This window comes from Bos mutus, chromosome 21 (assembly GCF_027580195.1).
Source record: "Bos mutus isolate GX-2022 chromosome 21, NWIPB_WYAK_1.1, whole genome shotgun sequence".
Lineage (NCBI taxonomy): Eukaryota > Metazoa > Chordata > Mammalia > Artiodactyla > Bovidae > Bos > Bos mutus.
Genome location: NC_091637.1, coordinates 45,644,162 through 45,662,869, shown reverse-complemented (window position 1 = coordinate 45,662,869; position 18,708 = coordinate 45,644,162). Strand labels below are relative to the sequence as shown.

At 37.2% G+C, this 18,708-nt stretch overlaps 1 long non-coding RNA gene across 1 annotated transcript in view; it reads right to left on the bottom strand.

Annotated features, from left to right (window-relative positions):
• Nucleotides 1-13,184: 13,184 nt before the first annotated feature.
• The window catches only part of LOC138984433 (uncharacterized), a 43,254-nt gene continuing 37,730 nt past the window's right edge, over nt 13,185-18,708 (bottom strand). Inside the window, exon 3 of the long non-coding RNA XR_011461714.1 lies at nt 13,185-14,921. This is a non-coding gene — a long non-coding RNA (uncharacterized lncRNA). The remainder of the gene's footprint in view (nt 14,922-18,708) is intronic.

Sequence of the window (18,708 nt, the reverse complement as noted above, 5' to 3'; positions counted from 1 at the left end):
CCCCACTCCCACCACCCAGTGCTTGTTACTTGCTTATTTGTTTATTGATAGGCTGGATTATTTTAATGCAGTCTGTTTTTATCCTAGGCTTCCCTGGTGACTCTGGTAAAGAATCTGTCTGCCAGTGCAGGAGACTCAGGTTTGATCCTTGGGTTGGGAAAATCCCCTGGAGAAGAAAATGGCAACCCATTCCAATATTCTTGCCTGGGGAAATCCCAAGCACAAAGGAGCCTGGTGGGCTACAGTCCATGGGTTCACAAAAGAGTCAGACATGGCTTCGCGCTTAAACAACAATGATTTTATCCCACAGTGTTAAGCTGCTGATGTTGCCCCTCAAGGAGGTACAACTTTGGGGACATTCAGAGTCACTCTTTCTCCGAGTACACGCAGCTGTTAAACTCTACTAATTGCTGACTGATTATTATTTTCAATAATGCCCTGGGGAACTAGTTCCTGTACAAATGTGTTAGTTGCTCAGTCATGTCTGACTCTTTGCAACCCCATGGACTGTAACCCGCCAGGCTCCTCTGTCCATGGACTGGTCTGGAGTGGGTTGCCATTTCCTTCTCCAGGGGATCTTCCTGACCCAGGGATTGAATCTGTGTCTCCTACATTGGCAGGTAGATTCTTTACCACTGAGCCTCCAGGGAAGTGAACATGAATTTTGTCTCCTTTGAAGGAGCAGTTTCTGATGTCAGTGTCTGATACTTGTTTTGACTCCAGGAGGGCTTACAGCTATTTTATTCTCTTTTCTCTCCTAAAAACTGGCCAGCCTCAGTCTTGGCTGTATCGTCATTAGATTGATAAATCAGATCTCCTACCAGTTGCCTTTTACTGCTGCTGCTGTTCACTTGCTCAGTCGTGTCTGACTCTTTGTGACCCCATGGACTGCAGCAGGCCAGCTTTCCTGTCCTTCAATTCACTGTCTCCCAGAGTTTGCTCAAACTCATGTCCATTGAGTCAGTGATGCCATCCAACCATCTCATCCCCTGGCGCCCCCTTCTTCTCCTGCCCTTAATCTTTCTCAGCCTTTCACTACCTGTCTGCTGTTCCTAAGAGTACCTTTAGGCTTAACTTTTTCATTTTCTGTTGCAAATGAAGTCTGTTCCTTTGAGAAGAGGTTAGGAGCTCTCTGGTTCATGGCCTGCCTCTCCCCCTAGGAAAACTCTCTGAGTCAGGGCGTTGGAGTTGGGCATGGGGACAATGAGGTCTTCTTAACTTGCTTCTTCTGGGAAACTGGGGGAAGGGTTATCAGGGCCCTAGTATTTCCAGCATGCCAGTCCCAAGGTAGAGCTTCGGCTCCACAAATGAGGGTTGGGCAGAAGGGATCCCTTACCTCTTGACTGCACTGACTCGGGACTTAGCCTCAGCAATAGGCAGATAAGGGCGGAGTGAAAATGCTGAAGTCCTGCTAGTCTGAGGGCCTGGGAAAAAAGGAAGCCTTGTCTTCTGGGCTGGAGTGGAGTCTTTGCATCACTGATTTGGGAAGAGAGTGGAAGGGTGTGTCTGGTCCAAATACCACAGACTTGCCTTTCTTTTTTTTTTAATTAATTAATTTTTTTATTAAAGTATAATTGCTTTACAGAATTTTGCTGTTTTCTGTCGAACCTCAACATGAATCAGCCACAGGTATACATATATCCCCTCCCTTTTGAACTTCCCTCCTGTCTCCCTCCCCATTCCACCCCTCTAGGTTGATACAGAGCCCCTGTTTGAGTTTCCTGAGCCATACAGCGAATTCCTATTGGCGATTTATTATACATATGGTAATGTAAGTTTCCGTGTTACTCTTTCCATACATCTCACTCTCTCCTCCCCTCTCCCCTAATTTTTTTTTAACTTACATTTTCTTTTTTTTTAATTAATTTATTATTATTTTGGGCTGTGCTGAGTCTTTGTTGCTGTCTGGGCTCTTCTCTAGTTGTGGTGAGTGGGGACTGCTCTCTAGTTATTGTGCTCAGGCTTCTCATTGCCGTGGTTTCTCTTGTAGTTGGGCTTCAGTAGTTGTGGCACATGGACTCAGTCATTATGGCTTCCAGGTTCTAGAGCACGGGTTCAATAGTTGTGGCATGTAGGCTTAGTTACTCCGTGGCATGTGGGATCTTGGATCCATCCCTGGATCAGGGATTGGACCTGGGTCTCCTGTGTTGGCAGACGGACTATTTACTTCTGAGCCACTAGGGAAGCCCCTAACCTAGATTTTCTTGAGTAGATATATATTTTTTTTTCTGTTTGCCCTTTGCCGTTAGGATCATTTCCAGAGGTTTTGAATGGTCTATTTTGGTTTGTTTCTTTGCTGTTTGTGATGATAAACAGTATTGACCATTTCACTGGGGAACAAGTCAACAGACCATCTCATGCTGCCATGCAAGAACACTGGAGTGGGTTGCCATTTCCTCCTCCAATGCATGAAAGTGAAAAGTGAAAGTGAAGTCGCTCAGTCCTGTCCGACTCTTAGTGACCCCATGGACTGCAGCCCACCAGGCTCCTCCGTCCATGGGATTTTCCAGGCAAGAGTACTGGAGTGGGGTTCCATTGCCTTCTCCCCATGCTATCATAACAGAAATTAATCTCAGAAATCTTCAAAATTTTTAATTGAATTTTCAACTTCTTAACTAGCTGCATTGTTTTTGTATAAGCATGATGCATAGCTCATATACATTTCAGACTTTCTACCCATCAAAGTTGTTTTACATTATCCATAATTGCAACTTTCCTCAGGGCCTTTGTACTATCTGTTATTTCTGCCTAGAAAGAAAACCCTTTCCCCAGATATTTGCATAATGTACTCTCTTTCCTCCTCCAGATGATTGCTCAAGAATTATCTTTTTAGCAAGGCTTTCTTTCACCACCCTATTTAACATTGACTTCTCCACCCCCAATCTTATTTGCCTTTTGCATTATTGTTATTTGGTCAGGGACTTCAACAAGAAAACCTCTTCTGTTCACTGCTGAATTCTTAGAACTTGAAGTGCCCTGAACATAGTAGGCACTAAAAATTTTTTGTTAAAATAATCTTCTTGGTACTTACATGTGTTAAATCATCTAAAGTAGATATAGGATCAATAATAATAACAACAACAACTAATAGCAATGCTTCCTACTCTCTAGACATGGATACTGAGGTACAGGGAAGTTGAATGCAGTCAGCTTATAGTAGAGACAGAATTCGAACCCAGGCTACTTGACTATTAGATTAAATTTCCATTCTTCTCACTTCCAGATACTGTTTTGCTTTCCAGAGCATTAATTCAACTACTTTGACTTAACATGTTAAAAAGACATTTGTTGACACTAGTTAGGTTTATTAAAGTTCTATAATATTCACATTTTCATGATTAAATCTTAAAAATAAAATGCCTTCAGGTTTTTTTTAAAGTAACATTTCTAACAGGAGGTAGAGAGAATTATTTCTTAAAGAAAAGAAATTTGGTGCCTCTCAAAGAATGGCCTATTTGCCCTGCTTATGGGCAACATGCTCTGAATTAAATGAGGTATAATAGCTGTGAAATGTACAATTAGTGCACACTCTTAATTTCTAGGAATTATGGTAATGTAGCTGGGTGTTACATCAACCAATCTCAATGCAAATTATATAGAAAAAAAAAAACCCAATACTGAAAAGCATCCCTTTAAAGCCAAATTGCAGTAGAAATTTCATGATACATACTAGAACCATACTTAGTGAAATAGAGAAATAGCATATACTGGTATTACTGTCCTACCTAGCAGAAATAAAAATCATAAGATTATACCATGAACTACATAATAAGTATTATCACTGAGTATATATACTGGTGGTGAAATTAGGACTGACTTCTAAGATTTTCTATATATTTGAAATAAATGTATCTTTTTTTGGAGTCAGAAGAGGAGTGGTTAAATGTTAGCACTAGAGAAGCTTGTGTTCATATGGAGAAACCTTAATTGCTAAACATGTAAATAAAGCTGTTTATCTCCATGTTATGGGTGTTTCTGCATATGTAACTACTTTAACAACTTAGAGATTCATTTTATAAGGTACAATTATCATCTGTTACATCTGAAACTTATTACATAGAAAACTTAATGTGCCTGGATGACTATACTTTTCTTTCTTATGTAAAGACTTATGGTGATAGTTTTAGTCTTTACTACTAGAAGAGATGGCAGAGTGTAGACTTTAGGAGCTTGGGCTCAGGCCACACAGCTCAGGTTCAAACCCCAGCTCTATCACTTAGTAGCTATGAGACAGTGTACAAGCTAATCATAAGCTCTGTAGTTCAGCCTCCTTATCCATAAATGGATAACAACGGCTAATAAATGTGATAATAACTCCTGTTTCATAGGGTTGTGGTATGGATTAAATGTGTGAAGCACTTTGAACTATGCCCAGTTATGTAAGTATTTGCTATCATGATTATTACCAAGTTGCAAGCTTCTTTATGGTAGCTTCTTGACCACTACCTTGTGTGCATAGAAAAACACCAGTAAATGATTATAGAATGAATAATGGAATTAACTAATCTGAGGACTAAAATTGAAATGAGAACTACATGGTGACTAAATCAAAAGTTGGAAGATTTTCTGTATTGTCAAGTGTAAAATTTCTGTCAATATTTCTCTTTGGTTCTCTACTAAGAGCTCTGGGGAAGGGAATCCACTTCTAATTTTTTACTGTAAACTCTAGAAATTTTACTGAGGGCACACAAGTAAGCAACAAACTTAGAATGTATATTAGCCAGGACCCTGTATGAAAGTGTTACCAAACTCAAGTTTGGCTGCTTACTGCTCTAAAGCCAGTATATGAGAGACAAGTGTTGGTAGGAAAGGAAATGTTACTTTATTCAGGAGACCAGGAACCTGGGGAGAAGGTGGACTCATGTCCAGAAGTCAACTCCCCACTGTCAGGGAGCAAGAGCTTTTACAGGGGAGTTTTAGGGATGTACAGGTGGATGGAAGGGGCTACATGGAGACAGCAAGTCAGCTCTGACAGTCATCTTGAAATTGGTCAACCAGTGATGTGACCTTGATTTTTTTAAGTACAGTTAATCATTAGTTCTAGGGATGATTTGTTCCTGTTTCTTTGAGTACAGTTCTTGGATTTGTGTGAGATCCAGCAGCTTATGTTGTAGCTACAATCTGGTCATCATGTAGTTAACTTCTTCCACCTGGTGGGATTTTCAGTATCTTCAAAATAGCTCAAAATATCATCTGTAGCCCTTGAGGCTCTAAAGATCCTTGACTTTGTTTAATGGCTAAACTATTATTATTTTGTTATGTTTGACTGTTTTTCTTTGCTTCTGTGTTTTCTCACTTCTCTGATTAAATTTATTCTTTGGCTAAAGTTTTTCTACAGAAAGGGGGCAGGTGGAAGACACTGGGGTGGGGGGTTCTGTCCTGGGAAGGCCCCATAGAATCCTGCTCTGTTACAAAAATAATAGAACCCCAATTCTAAATATTTCATGTAGAAGGAAAAAGAGAGATGTAAGTGCTTATATAGCCATACCACAAGAAAAGAGGCACTGAAGCTGGCTTCAGAATACCTAGAATCAGATGGGTCAGTCTGTCTTCCCAGCTGTTTTTGCATTCATTTTCTCTCTTGGTCACATCCCTTGCTCTTTGCCTCTTGTTCTCTTTCTCTCTTCCATATTGGGTTCATTCTCTCCTGTTGCAGGCAGTTTCTGTGTAGGTAGGAGACATGACTGCCAACAGTTTTAAGCTTACATCCTCAGGTCTTGTTAGAGTGTGGAGAAATCTTATCCAGTATCTCCCATTATAAAAAAATGCTAGGGGTGGCTTTCTGCATCTGCTTAGGTATTTTGCCCACCCCTGAATCAATCATCATGTCAGGAAGGAGGATTATGTATTGCAGGTACTGGTCTCCTTCTTTGGGCTATGTTATTATTTTTTTTTTGCTTGTTTATTTGGATAGCTGGATTATTTTAGTAAAGTTTATATTCCTTTACAGTGTTAGCTTCTGATGTTGCTTTTCAAGAAGTATATCTCAGGGTATGTGCACAGTTACTCTCTCTATGATTACAATCAGCTATTAAAATCCACAAATGTCTAGGGGTGAAAGAGAACTGATTCCTCAAAAGCAAGTAGACAGGCAGCCAAGACAGACTGCTGTAGAAATGCTAAGCATTGGCAACAATCTCATTTGTGTCTACTTTGTGAAATAACTTAAGGGACTTAAAAGACTCATTAAATTATGGAATGCAACACTAAGGTAGGACATAGATATTTAACTGAAAATATTCCAAAGCAGGATATCTCAGCTGTCAGTGAGTTATAGATGAAGGATTAATATGATCATCTAGCTTCTTTCACTTCTTTAGTTTCAGTGATTAAAATTATAGTACCCTACTTGGAAAACAGAGCCCAACAGTGTTTCTAAGATCACCTACTACCCCTAATTTTCTATTAAAAAGTAAAATATGCATTATTTTTCCATCAATGCAAAACAGAAAATTAGTGCGTTTAATTTTCTCTAGTTCTTCTGAATCTTCTTGGATTAGCCTGGGTGAGAAAAAAGGTTTGGAATAGTTGTTATGGGAAGCATGGTAAAAATTGATGTATCAAAAGATTCTGAGCCACAGTGAAAGTCATTTGAAACTGGAGCACTTAAATTGGAGGCAATCCCAGACTAATGGCCTTTTAACTCTTTATTAAATTCATGATATTATAGTCACAGTACTAATTAATGTGTATATACATAATATTTCCATTTTCACCAGATCTCTCTCTCTCGTATATATAATGTTTAAATATTGTCTTGGTCCAAAAGTTAGTTCTGGTTCTTCGATAACATGTTTTGGAAAATGAACTTCTGGGCCAGCCCAGTATATACCAGAACTCTTTCCACATAAAGGTTTAAATAATGTCCCTAGTACCTTGGATATTCAAACTCTGCTGCCAAGCACTGTGTGTTTATAGGGCAGTTTATAGATCCTATATAACTGAGTATCTCATGGCTTACAGAAGCTACCTTACGGCGACCTAGTTACTAATTGGATAATAGCTGATCAATTTCCTAGTAAGGCAGAAATATCTTTTATTTGCAATTTAGTATTTAATTAATCTAAATGCTTGATTTTTACTTTAAATTCTCTCAACAATTAAAATCTCACGCCTGGATGGAAAGCAATAAGGAATTTCATATGAAATACATTTTTCTTTTTTATGACAAGTGTCTTAAAATCTGTATCTTTAATTAAAACTGCACTTGAGCCAGCATTCCCACTACCAGGAATAAGCAAATTGTCATGGACTTAGAAAAAAAAAAAATCTAGCCACAGGAGTGTGTGTAACAGTGTTGGTTTATACTAGCAAAAAATTAGAAAAAAGCTAAATCTACAATCATAGTAAATTTAAAAATAAAGTGTGGTATACTCATGAACTAGAATACTATGTAATCAGTAAAAATTATCTTGTAGAAGAACATATAATAATATAAAAAGATATTCTAAATATATCATATGGTTTGCTTTAAATGATATTTGCAAAATAGTACAATCCCATTATTTAAAATGTACATATACACTATATATGTATGTAAGTGAAGAATGGAGAAGATATATGATACACACCAAAATATTAGTAATCTTATCTAAGTCTATGTAGTAGAATTATGGATCACTTTCTTTGTGTATCTTTTAAGCCATTCCTAAATTTTCTATTATAAATACTATATTTATATAAAACAAAGAAATTCATTGGGGCTGCATTGAGTCCTTTAAGAAAACAACTGTCAATGAGCAGATTACTTGTGCTCCTTGTAGTGATTTCTGGGTGACATTATTTAACAATTTTGTCCTGGACTGTATCAAATTCATGGACATATCTGATCTAAACGAAAATTAGCAGAAATTTTCAGAAGAGCCTTGAGGGACATTATTTTTGTGAATAGATGGTTAGCACTCTGGGGACAGACTCTGTGTCCTCTTTTCTACTGTACATTCCACTGTTGGGCTTTCCAGAGCTTTGCCCACACCAGTGCTCAGGTGTTGATTGAATCAATGTTGAATGAACAGTTAAACTCCTTGAAGTCCTGCCTAATTGCCGACAGCGCACTGGTAGGGTCTGCTATGAGATATACATAAACTGTAACCTGCCAAAATGAGAACCCAGAGCTGATTTAGGGGATTATAATTAAGGACACTGTCTTTGCTTTGTTAGCTCTGAATTAGATTTAAAGTAAACAGTGTTGATTCCAGAGTGGAATGCATATAAAGAGTTCACATTTGTCATATCTTATTTGGTATTTTGTAATAAGATTTTAATAGGTCCTCCATTTCAATCTGATTTGCTATGATCCTGTGGGACAACAAAAATCTGGATAAACTGTGAATCTCCTAGAAGAATGGAACAGAGCAGGACAATTGTGATGATTTTAAAGTGACATCCCTTTTGCCTATATTATTGTCCAATTATATGTCAACTGTGGACATATTTTCTTAATTAAATTTACTTTTTATCTGTTGGATATGTGCAGGAGTCCTTGTCCTCAGGCATGCTTTTGCTCTCTCCATCACGTTAGTAATTTGAACCACCCACACAAATTCAGGGAAAGTCCTGTGAATATAGCAAGTCCTTATCCAAGTCCAGTGTATTCTGTTCACCTAGTTTACTGCCTTACCATCTGCCCTTCACTTCTGGAGGACTTGCAATAAAGCAGGAGCCCAAGTAAATGCAGATACCCCACTGCTATCTATTTAACTTTCATTAAGTGAGTTGGTGCAGTGCTCTGGCGCCTTCTCAAAACCAGTCCATCATCTAAGAGTATTTACATAAGACTCTTTGCATTATATTCCGACCTCTGCAACATTAGTATTAACTACTGACATCTGCCAAGTCTGACTGGTAAGTGCTTTACAGTATCAATTCATCCCAAGCAAAAAGCATTTCTGAGTGCAGCAGTGCTCTTGTTAATGCCAATAAGAAGTATCGAGGCTCATATGACACCTAGCAGAAATTAGTACCCACATTCAAAGGAAAGTCTTTGTTATTTCCAGAGTATTATGTGGACTTTATTGAGATGACTGCATCTGACACCTGCTGTAATATAAAATGCAGCTATAATTAGCCAACTGATGCGCACTGCAGTTTAGGTCGAATCCCTTCTGTGGGAATTATGCTTTAAAATATTCAGAACTCCAAGTGGCTCTCATTACATTTAATTTTAACTTAGAATTAGGTGGTCTAGAAAAAAAATTTAGGATTGTAATAGCCCCCTGCTGAATGCCACACAGCTACGTGAAAACCCATAGGGTTTTTTTCCTCCTCTAAATTAAAAAAAAAGAAAAAAAAAAATGAGAACAGCAGACTACACTAGAGCCTTCAATGGAAGTCTGGCTTTGCTTAATTGTACTTTTTGCACTCATCAGTCTCTCCTCTTCAGAGCAAGCGACAAAAATTGCCTGAATAGCCAAAGGAAAGTTTCCCACAGTCACTGGCCACAGAAAAACACTATTGTCCTTCCTCACAGTTTGATGGACAACATTTCTATAAATGGGTAGCCAGGCTGTCAATGGTACCCTGGCTGAAAAGGCAAAAGAAGAGAACAGATTCTGCCAATATCTGACAAAGCATGTTAACACATAATCAGGCATTCACTAGTCAGGCAGCTGCCCCTGGGACCTTCATCACACAGGTGCCTTTAAGCCATTTCCTATTCATAGATAAAGGAAACAAGCAGGAGATACCTGGGAAAGGAGCAGTCTATTATGGCTTGCCAAATGTCCATCTTCTGGGCTGTGTGTGTAAAAGTAGAAAGAAGAACAAGGAAACTGTAGTTCCAACTAAAAAATATAAAACAGCGGAACATTTATAAAATCTATCATTGAAGCTGTGGGGTTTTTTTCCCTTTCCTCTTCTCTTGACTTTTTTTTTTGGGGTGGGGGAGGTGTAGATTTTTGTTTGTTTGTATGACATAGCAGCACTCATGTCTAATTACAAAGGTCTTTTGTCATCACTCACTTGTTAAATGTATTTGCCCAAAGCCCCTTCATACATCAGTGCTGAAATACTTACCTGGTACAAAAGAGTCACAAAGAATTTACTTTATCACCTTAAGCATTTTTTTTTTTTTTACACAGACAAGCACACACACACATTCCGTTTTAAGGTCTGTGATCAATAAGGCAAAAGTGGTTATTAGGTATATGATTTTCCAGTAAAGCAGAAACTCTGGGCCAACTCCTGAGAAACCACCAAGATAAATACTTCAAGAGAATGATTACCATTGCTCATTTCTTCATAACTGCTTCAACTAACAACATTAATTCCACACTGTGCTGATCTATCCAGTTAGAGGAAGTATCAGACCTCAATACTCCATTAAGTCAATAGCCCTGTTATCATACATACAGGACATTTTCAAATTAAATTAAATTGAAATTTAGCAAGACATTTTAAATTAAAAATTTGTGATTACTGCCTTAAGGTTGTTAAATATGAATTTCTATTTTATTTCCTCGTTTTCACTTCCATATTCTCACATCTATACTTAAAGTTTGGAGCAGCTATGATGAAAAAAACTAGGAACACAACTTAACAAAGTAATTAAATCCTCAGGGACTTTAGATTGGCTAAATATGGCCCTTGGGAATACAGTTTGAAAATGAACACACTGATGACCGTGACTTTTCCACTGAAAGTCCAGGTACATAAAACTCCTGGGAAACAACAAAATCTGTAAACGAAATGCTTTGAGTTAAAGTACTAATTTTTAAACTAATTTCTTGAGTGCTACTTATTATATTTGCTGCTGCTTCTTAAATAGAGTGCATTGCTCACCACAGACAGTTTGGGGAAGTAGTTATTGTTGATAGTTTTTACCCTTAGGGTAGGAAGAGAGAACTTCTACTAAGTGGAATAAAACCAACCAAGGATAATGAACACTTTAGAAATATAACACTGCATTCTCTGAATTAACATCTATTTTCCTCTTTATTTATTTAATTTCTAGAATACAACTAAAATTATAAGGTTGACTTTAGTTAATAGTTAACGCGTTGATTTATTAGTTTTATAATCCTTACAAATGTAAAGGCAAGCTTTCCTTAAATTTAATTCAGTTCAATATTTAGTAACTGCTTATATGCAATCATTGCCATTATTTCTATCCTGCCTATTATCTGCTAGGGATGTTATATGTGTTTTATTGTTTAATCTTCATAACAATTCTCTGAGGCAGATATAGTCATCTTCACCATTGAGGCTGCAAGATGCAATAGTCTAACCTTCTGTGTTTCTCTACTAAGTTGTAGGGCTTGAATTGGAACACAGATCTGTCTCCTTCTAAAGATCATGCTTTTTCTATGAAGCCCTGTGCTTGCATGCTAAGTCGTTTTGGTTGTGTCTCGACTCTTTGCAACCCTATGTACTGAAACCCTGGTTCATGTTTTAACTAACAGAACACATTTTTTACTTAGTCATGATTTGAGAACACAATATGTTCTTTTATTAGATAGCATATATATATATTTATGTTTTATTATGCATGTACATGTTTAATCATTCTAAGTTAAATCAACTTCTTGACTTCAGGTAGAATCACCAAAACTTTTCAGACAGTTGAATTAGGATATTATTTATTGTTTTACCTAGGGAAAGAATTTCCATCAGTAACCAAATTTATACTTGAAAAATTGAACCAAAGACTGCTTTTACCTCAGTCACAGTCTATCTCCCCTACCACACAGAAATGCCTTAAAGGTCTAAGAGGAACTCTGTGGGTTGTCAGCTTCCTCACGATGTTTTTGTGACAAAACATAACCTCTTAGGAATTTCTTCTTTAGGTATATCCTAAAAATTCCAACAACTTAAAGCACTTTTATTCTTTGGTTTAAGCCACCTGATGCTACCCATCAGGTCAAATATTAACATTTTAGCTTGATGTTCAAGTTCATAGAAAACCAATCCCAACCCCTAATCCCACCCTTCATTCCAGCTGAGCAAATCTCATCTCTACTTCTTTCCTCATTCTCTTGTCTGGCCTGTTTGCTTTGTTGCTTTGTTTCTTACTAAAAACACCCTCTTTCCTTCTGTCTATCAATCTAAACCTAATATTCCATGTCCATCTAATGTTAGATATTCTCTAGGGAAATTTTCTCAACTCACTCCACTCAACACTGATCTTTAAATTCATTTCACCTGCCCCATTACATTACTGTGTGGCCTGTCACCATTTGCTTGAGTGATATGATAGAATGCTTCATCCTCCGTTTGTGTCATGGACGCTAGACCTCAAATTTTTTCCTTTTTCTTTGGGGGCAAATGAAGACTATAAATCCATAGAGAAATGAATGAAGAGTAAAACAGCTCATCCTAATGCTCCATATAATATTCTCTCACATTTAGTCTTCAAAGACAGTTGTCACCCATTGATATCCCTTCTAGTTGTACAGCTGAGAAAGGAATCCACCCTCCAATCTGGCTTGAACAGAGGAGTCAGAAGAGTTGCCGTCTCCAATCTTTTATAGGTCGCTGTAGAACTACTGAACGTGCTAAATATTTTTGGTTTTTCTCCTTCTGAGCACGTGAGAGGATTACCCATGACCCTATTTGAAGTTAGTATGGCCATGTGGTTTGCTTTTGTCAACAAATGTGATCAGAAGTGACAAATATCATTTATAGGGAGACGCTTGAATAGCTTGTGCTGTTTGCCGTTTTACTTTTTCTGCAGTGATTGTGAAAGAATGGAGGTAGAGCCCTTCCCTCAGCCGGGGTCTCTAAATGAGGATAATATATAGCAGTCTCCAGCCAACTCATGCAACAAGAGACTAAACACACTTGTCTTGTTTTAAACAACTAAGTTTTATTATTGCAGCATAGCTTACTCTATGCTCCCTGATGTAACAGCTTACTAAAGTCAAGATGCGGCTCAGAATTCCGTGATGAGAATAAGACTGAAAGAACAGAACGAGTGTCTAAATTAAAGCATCTACAAACAGGAACCAGAAGTATGTAAGATTAGTCATTTCATTTCCTAAACTGGTAGGTGAAGAATCAAGCTCAACAGATCCTTAAACATCTTGTTGTTGAGTTGTTTATAATTTCTTTCCTTTCTCCTTTTTGGTATCCATTTTGCCTTTGAACTCTGCACATTATTTTGAAATCACTGACTCCACTAAAATCTTAATCACCACAAACTTCAGTGATAGATTTCTATAACTTTTATGTATATAATTATTCTGATTGAATATTAAAATATCATTAGTGTCCTTGTAGGTCTAGCTACAAAACAATATGCATATTTTGGCATTATTTTGCTGTTGGTGTTGTCCAGAAGTCAAAATAAGAAATCACAGATCTGGCTTTACTAATTGACTTAAGAGTAGCTTTCACCTAGTTATGGCATAAATACACATTTAAAAATATTTATTGTTTTCTTATGTGTGTTTCAAAAAAGGAAAATATATAAAAAGTCTCAAATATGAAGTATGAGAAGATACTGAGTCTACTTATTTTGTTTTTACTTTTATTTTTTTATATACCAATATACTGACAGATACATTCTCCTATGAATACGTTCTTCACCACACGTAAGTACTGTATAGTTATGAATAATGAAATGATTAAAAAGTATAATGAAAGAACAGTACAACTGTTTTTTTATTTCTCACTCTTGAGGACTCATTGCAATATTTCCTGCTCCATATTAAGTTTGAGAGCTTCTGAGAAGTATTCTTAGAATTCCGATCTTTTGGAAAGAATAATGATTCAATTAGAGTTTTTTAAATCATGATGATTACTTTATGATAATGATCTTATATGGCTAAGATGTTACACTTATATTGCACTTAGATACAGCCTTTCATTTTAGCAAGTTCTAAGAACCATCCATGATTTTATTATGTACCCAAATTTTACAAATTTTTAATCTAAGAATCTCTTCTTTCTCTGTTGAAATAAGGATGTTATTTGATAAAGTACAGTGATAACCAGTACCAGCTGAAAAAACATACAAAATGAAAAATAGAAGTATTTACAAGCAAACCAGAAATCCCCATTTGTAGTCTAAATAATCCACTTTAGAATGATCTCAGAAACCTGTGTTTCAGAGGTAGTTGGCAATTCCCTGATGTTTCATTGGAGAAATCAAGACTTTAATTACACATATAGTATTAAGGCATTAGTTTCTTCCCATAGTAGAGGAAGGGAACTAAGGCTATGTTCTAACATCACTATTTCTAATATCCTGCTAGCTAAAGATTGAAGCTAGCCAAATTGCTGATCATTTTATTCATTTGAGTAGCAAGACATGAATAGAAATAACATTAAAGTGAATTGCTTGTTAGAGTGATTATAGAAAAAAAGTTCATTTTGTAAAACGATAACTTTAACCATTTTACTCCTTTTGCCACCATGGCATTGCACAGAACTGGAGGGAGGGGGCAGGTTAGGGTGTATGTCATAGGGTCAGCACTGGCAATTCTGGCTCGTTCAAGGAAGCTATCAGTTAACAGGCCAGAGAAGGCTTAATGGAAAAAATGAGTCTTAAGCTGAGTCTTGAAAAATAGGTGAGATTTCAGTTGGTATAGATAAGACTAGTCAAATAGATAAAATGAATGCAAGGAAGCAATATGGGTGGCAAGAAACTGAGTATACTGTAGTAATTGCAGACCACTTCTTTAAGTATGAATATAGGATGTTTGAGGTCAGCAGTGTCAGAATTTTAGCATTTGTTAATGATGCTGATGAAGGTTTTGGCAGGAAGAGGTGTATTTAAGTATAGTGAAGCTGTCCTCCTTTGAGAGTTGAATCAAGTTCATAGAGGAAGCAGAAAGGAATGGTATGAGGAGTTTAGACTTGGAAATAAAAAAGTACCTTTCCCTTTGAAATAGGAATCATCCTTCTTTTGTTGTTGTTGTCCAGTCACTGTTGTGTCCGACTCTTTGCAACTCCATGGACTGCAGCACGCCAGGCTCCTCTGTCTAAGAAAGAATTCCTAGGGTCATAATATCTATTCTGTATTTCCCCTCTCTTCTTGAATGGTATTTTCTTTAGGACATACATCCTATAGTATCTTAGCCTTTAGACCTATCTTTCCATCAGTATGTATATTCATTTAGACATTTTCTGAGCACCTACTATGTGCCGGGAACTGTGCTGGGCATGGTGCATACAAAGATCAGCCAGCTACATCATTTTTGGCATACAATTGCCCAAGCACAGTGCCTGGCACGTGGTTGATACTCAATAAATTTTGCTGCTTTAAGGTGGGAATAAGGAAAAACGAGAAAGCACAATCGATTATCTGTAAATTTCTCTGTAAAGTAGGATGATTATTATCTGGTGAAAATGGAATGGATAAGCAGTGAATGAGATGTGTGAGCAGAGAGATGCGAAGCACCTGCTAAGGGAAGTGTGCTGGGGAATAAATGGGAGATCAATATCAAGACTGTCAAGCAGCAATGAGAAGCCAGCTGGAGTAGCACAGATTGATTTTGCAGTGGGCCAGGGGTATACATAGTGGTATGACTTTCTCCAAGAATACTATTTTAACAAAATTCTCTGTAGTATAGGAGAAGACTCAGGGAAACACACAGGGGTAGGGTGGTGCCTGACGGTGAGGGCTGGCATGGCATAAAGATAGGAGTGTAAGGAATGCAAAGTAGAGTTTCTCACTTTGCTAAAGGCAGGCCCCCTCTCTTCCACACAACTTGATTTGGGATCACATGATATTTCCCTCATAGTCTTAAACCATTGCTTTATTCTAAACTGACTACTCTAAAATTTCCCTCCCACATGACTTCTGATATAGTTGTACCATCAGTAAACCTGTTTTAGAATTGTTTTATTTATATCAGAATCTCCATAGAAGTATCCTCTTATGATAGTTTCCTATCTTAAAGTTTCATAAAACTGTGAATGAAGTTGAATGCAAGATGTTTTAAAATTAATATTACATAAACATATTTACCTTTCCATTGTGAGATTTTGGAAATTCCATACAATAAATCCTATAAATCCTTGTTTTGAATAAATGGGAGACCCTTTCAGAGGACATTAAATCTGTTCAAATTAAAGAACAGCCTCTACTGATTTAGCTGCTATCATGATCATTTATGCTGCTGGTCATCTAGTCAAATTTATGTATTCCATGTGTCTGAATCAGGCTTCCCTGGTAGCTCAGCTGGTAAAGAATCTGCTTGCAATGCAGGAGACCCTGGTGCGATTCCTGGGTCAGGAAGATCCCCTGGAGGAGGGCATGGCAACCTACTCCAGTATTCTTGCCTGGAGAATCTCCATGGATAAAGGAGCCTGGCGGGCTACAGTCCATGGGGTCGCAAAGAGTCAGACATGACTGAGCAACTAAGCACAGCATATATGTGTCTGAATATTTGAAGTGACTAAGAAAATATGACAAAATGGTATTCATTAGCTTATTAAAAAATAGATTGAATACCTCACGGTTCCAAAGCCCATGGCAGAATCAATATTTTTTATTTTAAGCCAATTTTCTGACACTAGGATTTTCCTCCGTTTAGATGGGTTCCTAGTCTCTGATGGAAAGAAGTTGACCGACTCTGGTTGTTCTCAATTCCTGTCTTAAGGAAGCCAGGTCAGTGGTTAATATAAACTGTTATGTAGTAGTCAAGAAAGTAACATTCAGAAGGATAAGAACTCATGAAACTCTTCAAGTATAGGGAGTATCTTTTCCATCGGGAACCCTCAAATTCTCAGGATAGGACTGGACTCATACCAGACACTCAAATATGTGTGTGCCTAGGCTCCATGCAACCCAAGGAGTCTGTATCTGGCTTGTTCTCAGTTACATCTCCATTACCTATCGAAGTATCAGACATACAATTGGTGTTGAGAAGGAAGGAAGCCAGGAGGTCCAGGAATCAGTTCAGTCACTCAGTTGTGTCCGACTCTGCGACTCCATGGACTGTAGCATGCCAGGCTTCCCTGTCCATCACCAACTCCTGGAGCTTGCTCAAACTCATGTCCATTGAGTCAGTGATGCCATCCACCCATCTCAGAAATGGTCCAGAGATGGTTACTTTCAATTCTAAGTAATACCATTCTCTTAGGCAGTATCTTAATGGATCAGGCACTGAACAAAACATCTGCACTTTAACAACTATCTTAATAATAGCGCATGTTATTAAACACCAAAGAACTTTTGGAACTACTCACATTAAAAAAATTTAGAAAATTGCATTCAAATTATAGGCAATCTACATAGGAAATCACTTGCAGTTAATGTGTTGCTTAATAGGCATATGTTTCTTCCTGTAAATTTTGGTATTTTCTTTGCCCATGATTTAACTAACTCACCTTTTAAAGAAACCTATTATAAAACTGTATTTTAAATCTCAATAGTTTTAGCTTTTCGGGGGGGCAGGGGTGGAAAGATGCTGCTTCTGGGGTATAAGAAGAGGAAATAAAACCAGGTTAAAGAGTTTCGTTTATTATCATCACTGTAGTAGTTCAAAGCAAAACTAAGAAGATAATACCATTTTTATTATCTTCAGGGAAATTTTCCAAGTGTTTTGGAACCCCATCTGTATTAACAAATATAAATTAGATGAAATTGACCGAAAAGAGAGCTCTCTAAATGAGAGTTCAAAAGATGAATTACATGACCCTTCACTTTTTGATAATAACAATAATTTACCTTACTACTTTATAGTTTACAACGTACTTTCACATACTTTGTCTCAATTGATTTGAGCAACTTGTAAGTTAAGTCATGCAGCTAACACTAGCCCATTGATTTTTTTCTATTTCCTTGATTATTCAAGCAATTCATAGTCATTGTAGATAATTTAAATACAGGAAAATACATAGAAAAGATCACTCTAAACCAATCATAGTCAATATTTTGGTGAATTTCCTTTCAGTCTTTTTTTCTATGTGCTATTCCAGTATGGAGCTAACACTCCATGCTGCTGGTGCTGCTGCTGCCGCCAAGTCGCTTCAGTCGTGTCCGACTCTGCGACCCCGGAGATGGCAGCCCACCAGGCTCCCCCGTCCCTGGGATTCTCCAGGCAAGAACTCTGGAGTGGGTTGCCATTTCCTTCTCCAATGCATGAAAGTGAAGTCGCCCAGTTGTGTCGGACTTTTAACGACTAGTTTATTATTCCATTGTTTTCTTTTGACATTGTAACAGCCATTTCCCATTTCCTCTGAGTCTTTAAATATCATTTAAACAACTGCATAAGACAATTCTAATTTTTAAACATGTATACATAAAAGATATTTTGGATATCTTTATGCTCAAAACATTTTTTTGTGTGTTTCAGGGTACTTTCTCAGGGCAGATTACAAGATTACATTTATCAAATACTAGAAGCAGGCACAGGATCAGAAGGGGTTTGATTTGATGTAGCTAATCTTACTGCCTTTGAGAACAATTCTAATTTTACAGTCCTTAAAAATCTATAGAAAGTTTTCTTTGCATCTTTTTAAAATGTTAGAGACAGAAGCCCTCAAATCACTCTTTTCATTATGTTCTCTGATGAAGAAAAAAAATCTAAGTTGTTATATTAATAGAATGAGGTATTTAAAGAATATTATTAATTTTGAGTATCATTCCCTTTAAAAAGATGAATAGCCAACTTTACTGATAACTCACTATGTGCATGGCATAGTGTTCTAGCATTTTATATGCGTTCATTCAATATAAGATAATTGCATGATTGAGAAAAAAGAAAAGTAATTCATTTCAACTAGGCATGAGAAACCAGTTTATTAACATGGTAAGTAGGT